Source organism: Aethalodelphis obliquidens, unplaced genomic scaffold (genome assembly GCF_003676395.1).
Source record: "Aethalodelphis obliquidens isolate GAN/ISIS:26980383/991018 unplaced genomic scaffold, ASM367639v1 scaffold42, whole genome shotgun sequence".
NCBI classification, from domain to species: Eukaryota; Metazoa; Chordata; class Mammalia; order Artiodactyla; family Delphinidae; genus Aethalodelphis; species Aethalodelphis obliquidens.
In genome coordinates, this window is record NW_020837986.1 from 5299039 (window position 1) to 5316163 (window position 17125).

Below are 17125 nucleotides of genomic sequence, written 5' to 3' on the forward strand. Positions count from 1 at the left end.
CCACGCCCAAGGGCGTCCTTTCACCTTATAGAGTGCGGGGCGAGGCCAGGCTCCAGGCTCCGCCCACTCCAGCTCCAGCCCGTCCTGCCCCGCGCTCTAGCGTTCCCCGAAGGAAAGTCCCAGTTGCCCGCCACCAGCCCCACCTCCAGGAGCGGCGGAGAAGCAGAGACTTTCCAATCGAGCCGACCTAAACCTTCCTGGCTTTGCTCCTAGCTCGCTGTGTGACTTTGGTAAATTCTTTCCCCGATCTGACCCCACTTTTCTACTTTGTCAAAGGGGGTAGCCACCTTGCAGGGTTTTCGAGATTACCTGAAATGACTTTGTGAGGCACCTGGCGCTCAAAAGTCCCCTCTCGGGGGCAGCTTTGACTCCCCCCGCCCCAAGGCTGGACCGGACCCTCGTATTATACACTCACAGAGCCCACAGCTGTAATTTCATATTCGCTTGACTAACTGTTTGATTATTGTCAGCCTCTCTGAATTTGAATTCCGTGAGGACAGGTCTCGTTCATCCTTACACCCCCGTGTCCAGTTCAGTCCTGACATACAGCAGGAGCTCAATAAATGCCCACTCTCCATTCCATCCAGTTGATGCCCTGGTGGAGCGGAAGCGGGGTTAATACCTCCACCGGCCAGCAGAGGACAGGCGATGACCAGCCTTCTCGCCCGGTTGCGCATCCTCTCCGCCGGCAGACGCCACGAGGGAAACAGGTAAGCCCGGGTTGCGCGAAGATTTGAAGGATCGAGGCTTGGGCCAGGGAATGGTTTTATCCTTTGGATCTGTGGTTGGTGGCTTGTCCTGTACCAAAGACGTCTCCCACAACCTGTGAGGATGGCCCCTGCTAAGAAGATGCTCCGAGAAAGGTCAGGAGGTGAGGGAGTTTGCTCTAAAGAGGGCGGGAACCCAGGAAAAGCTCGGAGGGGTGGGGCACAATGGCAAAGAGTCAGGCTTAGAAAGTACTGGGCGGTGGGGAGTGAGAAGTGTCCGCTCTTGTTCTGACTCAAGATGACACGACCTGTCTGGAAGTGACTGGCCTCAGTTGTCCTTGCTTTAGCAAAAGTCATTTGGTGTCAGTCCTGAAACCAGGCTGTCTGGCTGGTATCTCAGAAGAGCTCTGATGGGACGGGAGCAAAGCTATTTTAAGGTGGCCAGAGGGCAGAGCCATGCCACAAACATGTCTGTGGAAGCATTGTATATAGCTACTATATTCAGCAGTGAAAAACTGGAAACATCAGGAATCCTTCAAGGGAGGCTGGGAGGGAAGGAAGGACAGATCAGGTGTTATGGCTACAGATGCCACAGTAATGCTACCTCTTTGAGGCTCAATTTCCTCATCTGCAAGATGGAGACAAAATCTACCTTGCAGGATTGTATTGTGGGGATTAAACAGGATGAAGTAAATCAGTGGTTCTCAACCTTGGGTGCACACTGAAGTCACTATGCCCTTGGCAAATGCTGATGCCTGGGGTGTGGAAATTAAAAAAAAAAAAAAAACTCTCCAGGTGATTGTAATGTGCAGCAAGGCTGAGAACTACAGAGCTAAATAAAACGCTGCACACAGCGCAGGGCAAACACTAGGTGTTCAACAATGTTTATCACATTAAAAAAAATGGAGTACACATTGTTTTCATTGTTCCTTCTTAGAAAAAAAAAGTTGACATAAAGGTTGTTGCAGAAATTGGATTTCCGACAGGCTTGTTTCCAGAACAATGAATCATCTGGGATTTGATGCTTATGGTGGTGGGGAAGACAGGCAGCCTCTAGTATGACTTGTCCTGACACCCAACTGAAATGTACGAGGCAGGGACCACCCTGTTCTAGCCTGCGGTTTACATCACCATTTCCAAGGCGTCCTTGGAGCGTGCAAGCAGCATGAGCGCTTGTGTATGCCCATTTCTGGTGTTAAGGATAGAGGCAGTTTTCTCCCCTCCCTCACCGGTTGTGGGCAGGGCAGAGGGGCTTACACCACTGTTTTTTGAGTAACCCATCAGTGTAGGGGGCACTGCCTTCTTCATAGAACTTGGTGGCCATATGTTCTTTAAGTCTCAGACCCAATGATTATTTATTGCTCCCCACTGCTTTCTTGCTGGGTGAACCTGGCATGAAGTGGGAGGGCACATTCACCCAGGCCTGCAGCTGTGGCCACTTGTCATGGGTAGCAAGACTGGCTGCAGGAGTGTCTCCTCAACCACTCCTGGTGGCCCCGTTGAAGGTGGGAAGGGAAGCAAAGGAACCTGCACGGGGCTCCCTGCAGGAGGCAGACTCGTAGGTTGGGCGGCAGGCAGTTGAGGTCTGGCCAGGATGGTCAAATTTAGCAAATAAAAATAAAGGATGCCCAGTTAACTTTCAATTTCAGATAAATAACAAAAGATTTTTTAGTGTAAGTATGTCCCATGCAATATTTGGGACATACTTATACTAAAAAAAATATTCATTGGCATCTGAAATTCGAATTTCATGGGATATCCTTTATTTTTACTGGTTGAATCTGGCACCCCTATAACTGGTCAAACAGCCAAGGAGTACTCAGCACATGGGGTTTGCAACGGCCTCCTGCTTAATGTTGCCACATACAGCTTCCACCTGTCACTGCCCTGCTCCAGAACTATGTGTGGCTCCCAGCTGCTTCCATAGAGCAACTAGGACTCCCTGGCTGCTATGCTGGGCCGTGCTCTTCTGCCAGGCCAGCTGCCCTGCTTGGGCCCTTTCCCACCTCTGCCCCTTCTCATGTTTTCCCTGCCTGGCGTTTCTCCTGCTCATTCCCTGTAGTAATTGCAGACACTTACTGAGCACCTACTGGGTGCAGGCAACATGCTGAGTTTTTCATCTGCATTGTCTCATTTGATTGTCACATAACCTAGTACAGGAGGGACAGTAGTTATCCTCTTTTGCCAGTGAAGAAACTGATGCTCTAAAATGTGATTCTTTTTTTTATTTTTTTATTTTTTATTTTTTTATTTTTTGATTCTTTTTTTTAAATTGAAGTATAGTTGATTTACAATATTGTGTTAGTTTCAAGTGTACAGCAAAGTGATTTGGTTTTATATATATATATATATATTATTTTTCAGATTCTTTTCCATTACAAGTTATTACAAGATATTGAGTATAGTTCCATGGGCTATACAGTAATCCTTGTTGTTTATCTATTTTATATGTAGTAGTGTGTATCTGTTAATCCTATACGCCTAATTTATCCCTCTCCCCCTTTCCCCTTTGGTAATCATAAGTTTGTTTTCTATGTCTGTGAGTCTGTTTCTGTTTTGTAAATAACTTCATTTGTATTATTTTTTAGATTCCACATATAAGTGATATATAATATTTGTCCTCTGTCTGACTAACTTCACTTAGCATGATAATCTAGGTCCATCCATGTTGCTGCAATTGGCAATATTTCATTCTTTTTTATGGCTGAGTATACCACATCTTTATCCATTCATCTGTTGATGGACATTTAGGTTGCTTCCATGTCTTGGCTATTGTAAATAGTGCTGCTGTGAACATTGGGGTGCATGTATCTTTTTGAATTAGGGTTTTCATCTTTTCTAGATATATGCACAGGAGTGGAATTGCAGGATCATATGGTAGCTCTATTTTTAGTTTTTTAAGGAACCTCTATACTGTTTTTCATAGTGGCTGCATGAATTTACATTCTCACTAAAAGTGTAGGAGGGTTTCCTTTTCTCCAACCCTCACCAGCATTTATTTGGCCATCTGTATGATTCTTTGAAGAAATATCTATTTAGGTCTTTGGCCCATTTTTTGATTGGGTTGTTTGTTTTTTTGATATTGAGTTGTATGAGCTGTTTCTATACTTTGGAAATTAAGCCCTGTGTCATTTGCAAATACCTTCTCCTAGTCTGTAGGTTGTAAGACATGATTCTTTTTTCTTTTTTTTAAATAAATTTATTTATTTTATTTCTGGCTGTGTTGGGTCTTTGTTGTTGCACGCGGGCTTTCTCTAGTTGTGGCGAGCAGGGGCTACTCTTTGTTGCAGTGTGCACGGTTCTCATTGTGGTGGCTTCTCTTGTTGTGGAGCATGGGCTCTAGGCACGTGGGCTCAGTAGTTGCGGCGCATAGGCTCAGTAGTTGTGGCTCACGGGCTCTAGAGCCCAGGCTCAGTAGTTGTGATGCACAGGCTTAATTGCTCCGCGGCATGTGGGATCTTCCCAGACCAGGGCTTGAACCTGTGACCCCTGCATTGGCAGGCAGATTCTTAACCACTGTACCACCAGGGAAGTCCCAGACATGATTCTTAAAGTGTGGTCCCTGGGCCAGCAGCTGCAACACCACCTGGGAACTTGTTAGAAATGCACACTCTCAGGCCCTACTCCAGACCTACTGAATCAGAAACTCTGAGGGTGGGGCCCGGCAATCTGTATTTGAATAAACTCCCTTCCCCCACACCAAAGGGTTTCTAGTTTGCGACCTGTTGTTCTAAGACATGAAGTAACTGCAGGAACCTCCCATCCAGGCAGAAGTATAGAGGATATAGAGGTGTAGAGGACCGCCAGGCAGGGCATTTATGATCATTCTGAGCCCCATGCCTGGGTGAGGCACTGGAGATGCTGCAGCGATGGCACAGTCTTATTGGGGGGAGGGAGAAGGGAAAGAAGAAGAACAGACAGGCAGTCAGGCAATTGTGATGTAAGGTAGCAGGATGGGAGGGTCCAGGAAAGCTTTCCCGAGTAGATATCTATCTAAGCCTGAAAAATAAATTGGAATTAGTTAGATGAAGAAGGGTGGGAACGGTGTTACAAGTGTACTGACTAGTTTGTACAGAGGCCGGGCAGAACTACCTGGGGATAGTTCAGTCTTTTTTTTTTTAATTATTATTTATTTATTTTTTGGCTGCGTTGGGTCTTCGTTGCTGCGCGCAGGCTTTCTCTAGTTGCGGTGAGCGGGGGCTGCTCTTCGGTGCCGTGCACAGGCTTCTCATTGCGGTGGCTTCTCTTGTTGCAGAGCACGGGCTCTAGGCCCGCGGGCTTCAGTAGTTGTGGCACTCGGACTCAGTAGTTGTGGCTCACGGGCTCTAGAGTGCAGGCTCAGTGGTTGTGGCGCATGGGCTTAGTTGCTTCGCGGCATGTGGGATCTTCCCGGACCAGGGATCAAACGGTGTCCCCTGCACTGGCAGGCGGATTCTTAACCACTGGAGCACGAGGGAAGTCTGATAGTTTATGACGGAAGCTGTGACAGTGTGAGTAGGGGGCGGGGGGAGGAATTAGATAGTGTGTTTGTTGGGGGAGGGAGTGCGGGGTCCTCTGCCCTCAAAGCAAAGGAAGAAGCTTTAATGGGCATTGAGAAAAAGCCCTCCGGTTTCCATGTGGAGCGGGCACTAGGGAAGATAGTAGGGGAGGGGAGGGCGGCGAGGAGAGACCCAGGGGGTGTCAGGCCTTCCGTCGCCCCTAGATCCAGCCTGCTTCTGACCTCCAAGGCAGCTGCAGAGACTCAGCCCCCAATAACAGCTTTGGGCAGGTGGAGTTGCAGCTACCAAGGCCTGCTCCTTCCGGGGCTAAGGGGTGGGGCTGGGGAAGCAGCCCCACCAGACCCCGCCCACCACTACCGGCCCGCCCCCCATGGTCCGCCCCCACCGCCGGCCTCGCCCCCAGACTCAGCCCCTCCTGCAGCTGTTGGCTGGAGGAAGCCAGATTCTGGGCTGCGATCTGGGTTGCTTTTCCCTTCCTTGTTCTCTATCCCTGCTGATGTGGCTAAGGCTGCGGTGCTACTGGGGCCTCTTCTCCTAGGCCCTTCAGGGATAGGCTCTGAATGCGGTCAGGGATCCCTAGGCTGGAGGGCAGGGGACTTCCGTTGCTGTCCTCTACTCCTGCCAACCAAGCCGTTGGTGCCAGTCGAGGACTGGCCCGACCTGGCCAGGTTGCCTGGCAGTGTGGGCTGCGGCTGGGCAGTTCCCCGCTCCAACTGTCCTTCCCGGAAAAACTTCAGTTTGACCGAACTCTTTTGTGATCCATTTGTGATTTCTAGCCTAGGGAAGAAAACTAAAAGATCATTAACCATTCTATGAAGTGGAGCTTTCTGTGTGTTCTAAAATCCCTGCAGGACTTACCAGCTGTCCCATGGGGTGGACCTTCAGCAAGGGGACCTCTTATTTTTCCTCTTTTTATTTAGATATACTTTCTGGCCCCATTCCCCTCCATCTGGCATCCAGAATCATGTCTCGGTATGCTTTTCAATTCAAGGAGGGTCTAGCATGGATGTTCAAAAGATTTAAATTTTGTTCATAAATAGAATGATAATAGATGTCCAAAAATATTGTTTAGAGATCAGTTGATGCTGGGCCTTGAATTATATATAGATGGAGTATGTATGTACAGGAGGGTCAGGCGCAGTATAAGTGATGAGTGAAGCCGTGGAGGTGGTGAGTGAAACCATGAAAGTGAGTGCAAGGAGATGGCCTGTCTGACCTTGAATATGGGGCAAAACCATCGGCACTGAGGAGTCATTGATGGTCGCTGAGCAGGAGAGTGACACAGTATTGGTAGTCACTGTGCTAGATCCTTTGCAAATGTTACATGCACTGTTCTGCCCACATTGTTCTCTCTACCTGGGCAGTGGTTCCCTCTCCTGTCCCTATAGTTAACTCACTTTTTAGATTCCGGCTCCATTGTTCCTTCCTCAGGAAAGCTTTCAGTAGCAGAGAGACTCTAAGGTCACCCCCTGTATTCCCACCTCCTGGTGTTCATGCCTTTGTGTAATCCCTTCCTCTTGAGTGTGAGTGGGGCCTGTGACTTGCTTTTTTTTTTTTTTAAACATCTTTATTGGAGTATAATTGCTTTACAATGGTGTGTTAGTTTCTGCTTTACAACAAAATGCATCAGTTATATATATACATATGTTCCCATATCTCTTCCCTGTTGCGTCTCCCTCCCTCCCACCCTCCCTATCCCACCCCTCTAGGTGGTCACAAAGCACTGAGCTGATCTCCCTGTGCTATGCGGCTGCTTCCCACGAGCTGTCTACCTTATGTTTGGTGGTGTATATATGCTGTGACTTGCTTTTAACCAGTAGAATATAGCAAAGGTAATGGGATGTCACCTCCCATAGTATATTCCATCATATAAGAGTCTTGGACTTCCCTGGTGGTACAGTGGTTAAGAATCCACCTGCCAATGCAGGGGACACGGGTTTGAGCCCTGGTCCAGGATGATCCCACATGCTGTGGAGCAACTAAGCCCGCGTGGCACAACTACTGAAGCCCGTGCGCCTAGAGCCCTTGCTCCACAACAAGAGAAGCCACTGCAATGAGAAGCCCATGCACCGCAATGAAGAATAGCCCCCGCTTGCCTCAACTAGAGAAAGCCTGCGTGCAGCAACAAAGGCCCAGTGCAGCCCCAAATAAATAAATAAATAAATTTACTAAAAGAAAAAAAGAGTCTTGCTAGCAGACTAGCCCTGGAGACTCTCCTTGCTCACTTGATGGAGTAAACAGCCACGTAGAGGAAACAAACATGTCAAGGAGCTCTGGGTGGCCTCTAGAAGCTGACAGTCAGCGAGAAGCCAGGGTCCTCGGTTCTACAGCCACAGGGAAATGAATCCTGCCAACAGCCTGAGGGGGCTTGGAAGCAATTCCTCCCCAGCTGAGTCTCCAGATGAGAACGCAGCCAAGCTGTCACCTTGATTACAGCCTTGTGAGTCCCTAAGGCAGAGACTCAGCTAAGCCATGCTCAGATTCCCGACTCTCACAGAAACTGAGATAATAAATGTATGTTGTTTAAAGCCCTAAGGTGGTAGTGAGTTGTTACAGCAATAGCTAACTAATACACCTTCTGGCTAGGTTAAATTTCCCTTACATAGGCTCTCATAACATCATGTGCTTTTTCATTTTACTCTTTTATGTGAACTTTATATATACCATTTGATGAATGTTATGTCTTCATGAGGGTACTTTCTGTTCATCACTGTACCCTAGAGCCTCACTTGGTGCCTGTCACTTAGAATAAGACCCGTAATAAGTATTAGTTGCATGTGTTAGTGAGTGAATGCTCTTATTTAATCTTTACTCAATCTCGTAAAGTGGGAAGCATTGTTACATGTGAAGAAAAGGAAACCAGTTATATTATATGTACTCAAAAGTATACTGAACAAAATGTTATTATCTTATACTTAATAAAATTCTGGTTGTGCATACCACTGTAGCCTAATTTTTAGTATGACTAAAGAATAAATGATTTGGGAGCAGGGTATAGATTACATGGTATGACATCCTTCATGGAGCATTGCATTTGCTGAAAAAGCACAACTATCAAAAATTGCTTCTGGGCTCCTTTGGTTTCCCCAAAGCCTTCTCATAACCCTTACATATTCTTCTGAAATTCCTGCCCTGTTAACAATGACAGGCCGTCATCTTCTAATGCTTTGTATGATTCTACCTGTATTCAACGTCACTCTCATCAACTTCATAAACTCTACATCTTCGGCAAGATTGGCACCTTCATTTTGCACTCTGCTTGCGCTGGACTCTCAGCGGTCAAAGCCATCTGACAGCGGGATGTCAGTTCGGATTAGAGCTCTGCTCAGGACCCTCCAATGGCTCCCACCCTCCCCTCACACCTCCCACCTCTCTGCTGTGCCCTCCCACTACACTCCCCCCAGGCACTTACTCTGCAGCCACCAGGGTTACCACCTCATGCATGTTTAAGCACACGGGCACACTCCCCCTTGCCCTGGAGGTTTCCTCTGTTCAGAAGGCTCTTTCCCCAGACATCCACGTGACTCGCTCCCTCACCCGCTTAGGAGCACTCAGATGTCACCTTTCTACCGGGACTACTCCCATGCATCTTTCCCTGTTCTGATCTTTTAAAGTAGCACTAACCACCCATGCACATGCTATATAATTGACTTATTTCTGATATTTGATGTTTATCTGTCTCCCCCTTTGAGAATGCAGGCCCTATGGAGATAAGACTCTGGATGTGTCTTCACTGATACATCCCAAGAATGGGGTCTGGCGCATAGTAGGTATCCAATAAAGAAGCCTGGGTGAGAGTCCACATCTTCGATGGTCTTGCCTCCACCTTGGAGTCTCCATCCCGTACTTCTGGCCTGTCTCCCCCTGGCCTCTCTCACCGTGCTCTGGACCTTGTGCAGGTGATATGACTTGTTGCCAGTATCTGCCTGACACAGTAGGGCCTTCCTAGGGGGTCAGTGTTTGGATCTTGCTGTATCTCTGCCAAGTCTCCCACTGAATACTAAATTCCATGTTTTTAAATTTCTTTAAGGGCAAGAGAATTCAAGAGGAAGGAGCGAGGAGAAAAGAGATGATGCAGGAAGCAGTAGGAGAGGGTGGAAGGGAGAAGACAGTCACGGGTTTTCCTGGGGTCCCCACCCAGTCAGCTTTCCAAGCGGCTTGAGGAGCAGCCAGCACTGAGTAAGGGCTGCGTGCCACATATTCTGAGCTGGGTGCCACGTGTCATGAGCTGGGGGCCACATATCGTGGGCTGGAGGGCCACGTGGCAGAAGCAGTCCCGTTAAGTCACGGGACACACAGCCACACTGCTTTGTAAAGCTTGGTGTGTGGAGTATTTTTGTTTTTTACAACCCAGCTGTCTGTGTAATGACTTCCTTTCCTCTGCCTTGTTCACCGAGGTGTCCCTGGACGACCAGCTGAGTCACCACATTCCTTGCAGCTTAAAACACTGGCCTAAGCACAGGGGCCCAGTTCCTTCATGTAGGTGGGACCTTTGAAGGCTGCCAGGGAGTGCTTTGGAAAGACAGGCTACAGATCTCCCGTCTCTCACCTGCACCTCTCCCCAAAAACAGGATTTAAAAAACAAGTGAAAATAGAAATTCCATCTGTTAAACACTAAGGAATGGCCAAAGCCATGTGTCACACACTGAACAATTATTTGTCAGCAACCATGAAGTCTGTACCAAATTGAGTGTGGGGAGGGGCGGGGGGCCGGGCACCAAGAATGACATCCATGCCTTCTGTCCTGTTGCTGCATGAAGGGTCAGAAATCCAGGTGAAGAGACTGGGAACTCTCATGCTCAGCTGGCAGAAATGGAAACTTGCTCAGTCCTTCCATAAAATAAGCAAAATAAACAGGCAGTCTTCAGCAAAAGTAAGTATGCATGGGTTAGAGAATTCAGCAATCTTACTCCCTGAAGTATGTTTTAAAGAAAGTTTGCTCAGATACATAAGAAGACAAGATAGGTGAGCAGGAGGCAGAAGTGAGTTAGTAAACCATGGTGGAGGCAGACCTTGGAATTCTATACAGCACTGAGAAATGATGAGTTAGATGTACATCCAACAGCATGGATGAAACGTAAAGTGTTAAGTGGGGAAGACAGTAAAAGAGATTTAAAATACAGTGCTTTTCCAGTTTTACTGAGTTATGACTGATATACAATAAACCCCATATATTTTAAGCGTACAATTTGAATTTTGACATGTGTAGATACCCATGAAACCATCACCACTATCAAGCTACTGAATATATCCATCTCCCCACAAAGTATGAAGTTCAACAGATGTTGAACACCTATTAAGTTAGAAAAAAAAAAAGTTCAGCAGTGTGTGTAATATAATCCCATAGTTATAATAACAAAAAATGTTTAGGTACCCTGAAAAAATCTGGAAGCACGTATACCAAACTAAATTGTATTTGTTATTGGGAATCTTGCAAAAGCTGCATGGCCCCATTGCACCTTGCACCTCAGAAACTATCCATACCTGTTAGCCCATATCACGGTCTCCAGGTTTCCAGTGAAGGTTTAACACACTAGAAATTTGTCATTATGGTCCCCTAACTTTGAGTGACTTTATTAAAATGTCACTGAGGCCATCACAATGGACCCTGACAGAAGGGTGCCTGACTTTATCATTCTCCACCCCGACATCAGAGAGCTGTGTCAATAATTTCCTTCAGTTCATCTCCCAGTCATTTTCTCTTATCATCCCTCCAAACAGGAGATATTCCAGCAGTGGGCTGATTGTGGCTGAGGACAAAAGAATGATTCCTCAACTTGTTTTCAAATCCGTCTTTTGTTACTGCTCTTCTCATATCTCATAAGTACAGGAGTGGAGGAAGCCTGTGGGGGCAGGGGCATATTTAGTTTTGTCTGGTTATGGGTTTTATATAAAGGCCATCATTAAGTGTGTGTTCTTTTCTGTCTGGCTTCTTTCACTCCACATTATTTGTCAGAGTCTTCCATGTTGTTGTGTGCAGCTGTAGTTCATTCACTTTTAGTGCAGCACATAGCATTCCATTGGGTGAATATACCACAATTTATTTATCCCGTCAACTACTAATTGACATTTGGGTTGTTTCCAACTTGGGACTATTATAGATAATGCTGCTGTGAACATTTTGGTACGTGTCTACTGCTCTACCTGAGCATGTTTTTCTCTTAGGTATACACTTTGGAGCAGAATTGCTGGGTTATAAGTATGCCTTATGCTTAATTCTGAAAAATAATGCCAAACTGTTTTCCAAAATGATTATACACGTACAGTCCGCCCCAGCAATATATACGAGCTCACCTTGTACATTCACCAACAGTTCTCACCAGCTGTTGGTACTGTCAGAGTTTGTACTTTTAGTCATCTGGTGGGTCTGTAGTAGTTGCTCACTGTGGTTCATTTTCTTGATTACTAAGGAGGCTAAACACCTTTCATGTTGTTGGCCATTTGGATTTTCTTGATGTGAAGTGAAGAGCCTGTTCTTGCCCACTTTTCTATTGGGCTATCTTTTCATTAGTTATTTATAGTAGGTGTTTTTTTGGTATATTCTGGATATAAACCCTTTGTCAGTTATATGCATTGCAAATCTTTCTCCTCTGTAGCTTCCCTCTTCACTCTGCTAATAATGTTTCTTGATGAAAGAAGCTCTTAACTGTAAAAAAAAAAAAGTCCAATTTATCAGTCTTTCCTTTGTGATTAGTGCTTTTTCTGTCTTGTTTAAGAAAACATTTTCTACCTTGAGGTCATGAAAATATTATTGTATGTTATCTTCTAAATCTGTGTTGTTTTACCTTACGTGTTTAAGTCCATAATCCAACAGAAATTGGTTTTTTGTTTATTGACTAAATTAAGTTAAATTGGAATAACGCATCCCCTATATACACCCATTCATTTACTGAGTTTCTTCTGTGTGTCAGGCCATGTTTATTGTTTTACTTTTCATATTTAGGTCCATAATCCATCAGAAGTTGGCTTTTGAGTATGGTGTGAGATAGGGTTCCAATGTCATTTTTCCCATATGGATATTAAATTGACTCAACACTATTTATTCAAAAGATCATTACCCCACACTGTTCTGCAGTGCTATCTTTATTATTAACCTGGGTTTTTTTGGGGGGGGATGTCTCTCTTCTGTCCATTAGTTTTTGTTTACTCTTGTGCCAATACCATACTGTTGTAGTTATTAGAGCTTTATTATAAGTCTTATTAGCTGATAGAGTAAATCTTCCCACCTTGTACTTCTTCGAGAGTATCTTAGCTGTTCTTGGCTTTCTGCAGTTTCACATAAATTTTACATTAGAATCATCTTGTCGTGTTCCATATGAAAATCAGCTGGGATTCCTTTGACTCTATAGACCAACTGGAGAGAATGATAGCTTTACATTATTGGGTCTTTTCATCTAATTAACACGGTATTTTTCTCCAGTATTCATTTATTCTTTAATATCTATTAAAATGTTTGTGGTTTCTGCCATAGAGGTCTTACATGTTTTTTGTAAGATCCACCCCTAGGTACTTGGTTGTTTTTTTTTTTTTTTTTGCTATTTCAAAACTATTTTGACTCTTCTTTTCAAAAACTCTTTTCTGATTCTTGCTGGAGTATAGAAATAAGGTTGATTTTGGTATATTGATTTTGCAACCCAGAAGAGAGCCTTCATCAGAACCTGACCATGGTGGCACCCTGATCTCAGACTTCCAGCCTCTAGAACTGTGAGAAATAAATTTCTATTGTTTACAAGCTACCGAGTGCTATTTCGTTATAGCAGCCAGACTAAGACAGTCATTTTTTAGTTCTAAAAGTTTGTTTGAGATTCCTTAGGATTTTCTAGCTACACAATCATGTCATCTTTGAATAAAGATAGTTTTATTTTATTCTTTCCTGTCTTTATGACTTTTTCTTTTTTGCCTTACTGCCCTGGCTAGGACATCTAGTAAAATGTTGATTAGAGGTGGTATTAGCTGATATCCTTGCTCTGTTCCTGACTTTAGGAGGAAAATGTTCAATATTTTACCATTAAGGATGGTGTTGGGTTTCCCTGGTGGTGCAGTAGATGAGAGTCCACCTGTTGATGCAGGGGACACGGGTTCGTGCCCCAGTTTAAGATCCCACATGCTGCGGAGCGGCTGGGCCCGTGAGCCAGGGGGCTAGGAATGCAAATTGGTTTAACATTTAAAAACTACCAACCACATTAACAGCATAAAAGGGAAAAATAATTTGATCATCTGAATAGATGCTGGAAAAGCATCTGATAAAATTCAACATCTACTCACAATAAAACCTCTCAGCAACCTAGGAATAGGAAAGAACTTCTCAATCTGATATAGGGTATGTAAAAACTCTAGAGTTAACACCGTCCTTTTTTTTTTTTTTTTTTTTTTTGAGGTACGTGGGCCTCTCACTGCTGTGGCCTCTCCCATTGCAGAGCACAGGCTCCGGACGCGCAGGCTCAGCGGCCATGGCTCACGGGCCCAGCCGCTCCGCGGCACGTGGGATCCCCGGACCAGGGCACGAACCCGTGTCCCCTGCATCGGCAGGCGGACTCTCAACCACTGCACCACCAGGGAAGCCCTATTTCATTTAATTTTTGAAAGCTATTTTCACTGAGTACAAAATTCCTTGGTTGGCAGTTTTTTCCCCCTGTAAACTTTAAAGATATCATTTTAGTCTTCTGTCTTCTTTTTGATGAGAAGCAGGTTGTCATTCTAATTGTTGTTTCTCTGAAATATGTCTTACTTTTGCTTCTGCCTACTTTTAAGTAGTTTGACTATGTTGTTGGCTTTTAGTAGTTTGACTATGTTGTGTCTAAGATGTGGTTTTCTTTATACAGTATTCAATGTATTATTTATTTGCTGAGCCTCTTGAACCTATGAATATCTTTCATTAATTTTGAAACATTCTTAACTATCATCTCTTCAAATATTTTTTTCTTTCCACTATCTCTTCTCCTTCTGTGACTCAAATTACTTTTGTTTCTATTTATTTGGGAGTTTATTGGCAATAACTCTAATAAACATGTATGGTTTGTGATTTTACTATGAAATATCAGTTTGATTCAAATATATTAGCAATATTTGGCCTGTAGAGTATCTATGACATTTAAAAAACCCACAAAGTGTTAATTTTGGGCAACCATTTTAAAAAAAATTTGTAAAAATTCTAAAGCCATAGAAAATCAGACTGGATGTATTTTTTTTCTTTTTTTTTTTTTTTGTGGTACGCGGGCCTCTCACTGTTGTGGCCTCTCCCGTTGCGGAGCACAGGCTCCGGACACGCAGGCTCAGCGGCCATGGCTCATGGGCCTAGCCGCTCCGCGGCATGTGGGATCCTCCCGGACCGGGGCATGAACCCATGTTCCCTGCATTGGCAGGCGGACTCTCAACCACTGCGCCACCAGGGAAGCCCTGGATGTATTTTTTTTTAATTAATTAATTTATTTATTTTTGGCTGTGTTGGGTCTTCGTTGCTGTGCTTTTCTTCGTTGCTGTGGGCTTTTCTCTAGTTGCGGGGGGGGGGCTACTCTTCACTGCGGTGCACTTCTCTTGTTGCGAGCATGGACTCTAGGCACGCAGGCTTCAGTAGTTGTGGTACACAGGCTCCGTATTTGTGGCTTGTGGGCTCTAGAGCACAGGCTCAGTAGTTCTGGCTCATGGGCTTAGTTGCTCCATGGCATGTGGGATCTTCCCAGACCAGGGCTTGAACCCATGTCCCCTGCATTGGCAGGCAGATTCTTAACCACTGCACCACCGGGGAAGTCCTGATATGATATGGTGTTTGTCTTTCTCTTTCTGACTTACACCACTTAGTATGATAATCTCTAGTTGCATCCATTTTGGTGCCAATGGCTTTATTTCGTTCTTTTCTTTATGACTAAGTAGTATTCCATTGTATATACGTATCACATCTTCTTTATCCATTCGTCTGTCGATGGACATTTAGGTTGTTTCCTTGTCTTGGCTATTGTGAATACTGCTGCTATGAACATAGGGGTGCATGTATCTTTTTGAATTATAGTTTTGTCTGGTTATATGCCCAGGAGTGGGATTGCTGGATCATATGGTAATTCTATTTTTAGTTTTCTGAGGAACCTCCATACTGTTTTCCACAGTGGCTGCACCAACTTACATTAGAGGACAGCATGTTGAATCTTGGTTCTGTGGTCCAATGTGGGAAAACGAGGAAGGCAGGCTGGGCCAGACTAGGGCTAGGGAAACAGAACCAGCCACAGATATGGGCTGTCCTGACTGAGGTGGTATAAGGCACAGGGTCTAGAAGGTAGAAGAGGGGAGGGGAGAAGCCAGGACTGTAGAGAAGCTGAGAATGTGACTGGGGATGACTCTGTAGTCCAAGGCCTCTGTTCACCTGGGCCAGAAGCAAGTTCTCTTCCCTGGTCCTGGGCAGCTTGGCTGGCCAGTGTCTCCTCCAGGCCAACCAGTGCCCATTTGTATAACCTGGGCTGAATCTGGACACTCAGGACAACTTCATTATTTTTCTCCCTGCGTCCATTCTGAGCCCTCCATTCTGATCTGCACCCAGCACGTTGTCCCTACACCTTTACTGAAGGGCTCTTAGGGTACAACTCAACTTATTACCACTACCTTCAAGGCCCTGCATGATCTGGCCACTGTCCGCCTCTCCAGCCTGATCTCCTCCCATTATCTGCCTCATCGTCTGTGCACCTTCTCCCTCTTTGTTTAAATCACCATGTACCCTTGACAGCCACAGGGCCTATGCACGTGCTTTTCCCTCTACAGGGAGCACTCTTCTTTCCCATATTTTCCTAGTGTTATGGACTAAACATATGTGTACCCAAAAAATTCATATGTTGAAGCCCTAACTTCCAGTGTGGCTATATTTGGAGTAAGGAAGTCATTAAAGTTAAATGAGGTCATGAGAGTGAGCCGCTGATCCCATAGGATTAGTGTCCTTATAAGAAGAGTTACCAGAAAGTTTACTCTTCTTCTCTCCCCACGCACACATATGAGGACACAGTGAGAAAGCAGCCATGTGCAAGCCAGGAAGAGAGTCTTCACCAAAACTGAATTGGCTGGAAGCTTGATCTTGGACTTCCAGCCTCAAGAATTGTGAGAATATTAATTTCTGCTGTTTAAGCCACCTGGTCTATGGTATTTTGTTATGGCAGGCCAAGCACACCAATACATCCAGTTTAACCCCTATTTTCCCCTTTAGATCTCACACCAACTATTTCCCTAAACATCTTTGACCCAAAGCCGCCTATTTCTGGGTCTCATGGTACCATGCACCATGTAAGATTTATGTTTTTGATTATTTGACCAATATTTGCCCGACATACTAGACTGTAAATTCCATGATGGTCTTTGGTTTTATTTAAGGCTGCATACCCAGAGCCTAACACACAGCCAGGTACATAGTAGGTGCACAATACATATTTACTGGGAAAAAGAGTGGTGGTGGGGGGGACAGACAGTGCCTTGAGCTGGGAGGCTTTTATGGACCTTCGAGTTCATCTCTGGTCTAGCAGCATCCCTCTAGCACTCTCTACTGACAAAGCCAAACACTGTGCCACTGACAAAAAAGAAATGTTGACAGAATTCAACTCCAGTATCACAAAGCAAGGCAAGGAAGGGTGGATTTAGAGCAGAGAGGCAATAAGTTGGCATAACTGGATTCAGAACTTTTCTTAAGAAGACTAATGGGACTTCCTTTTTAACTTGTGAGTTCTCATCACGCATCAGACACTGTGGTAACAGCAACATGTGGATTATCTCACTCAATTCTCACAACATTAGGGGGTTAAGTCAGTTTACTCAAGCTCACACAGCAAGTAAGTGGGGAAGACAGGATTCAAACTCAGGAGTTCTGGATTTAAATCCTACTTACGTACATACTATATTAAACTAACTGCCTCCGGGATTCTTTCACTCCAGACTTTATAAAGGCAACAT

General features: G+C 45.0%; 1 protein-coding gene across 3 annotated transcripts in view; it reads left to right on the forward strand.

Annotated features, from left to right (window-relative positions):
* Nucleotides 1–115: 115 nt before the first annotated feature.
* The window catches only part of ZHX3 (zinc fingers and homeoboxes 3), a 143954-nt gene continuing 126944 nt past the window's right edge, over nucleotides 116–17125 (forward strand). For 2 of the 3 annotated variants that reach the window (XR_003427065.1, XR_003427068.1), the window contains exons 1-2: nucleotides 116–230; nucleotides 588–710. The gene's annotated coding sequence lies outside the window, so the exon portion shown is untranslated. Of the gene's footprint in view, nucleotides 231–587; nucleotides 711–730; nucleotides 864–17125 lie in introns of those variants that run through there. The other variant, XR_003427066.1, reaches the window with a different exon arrangement.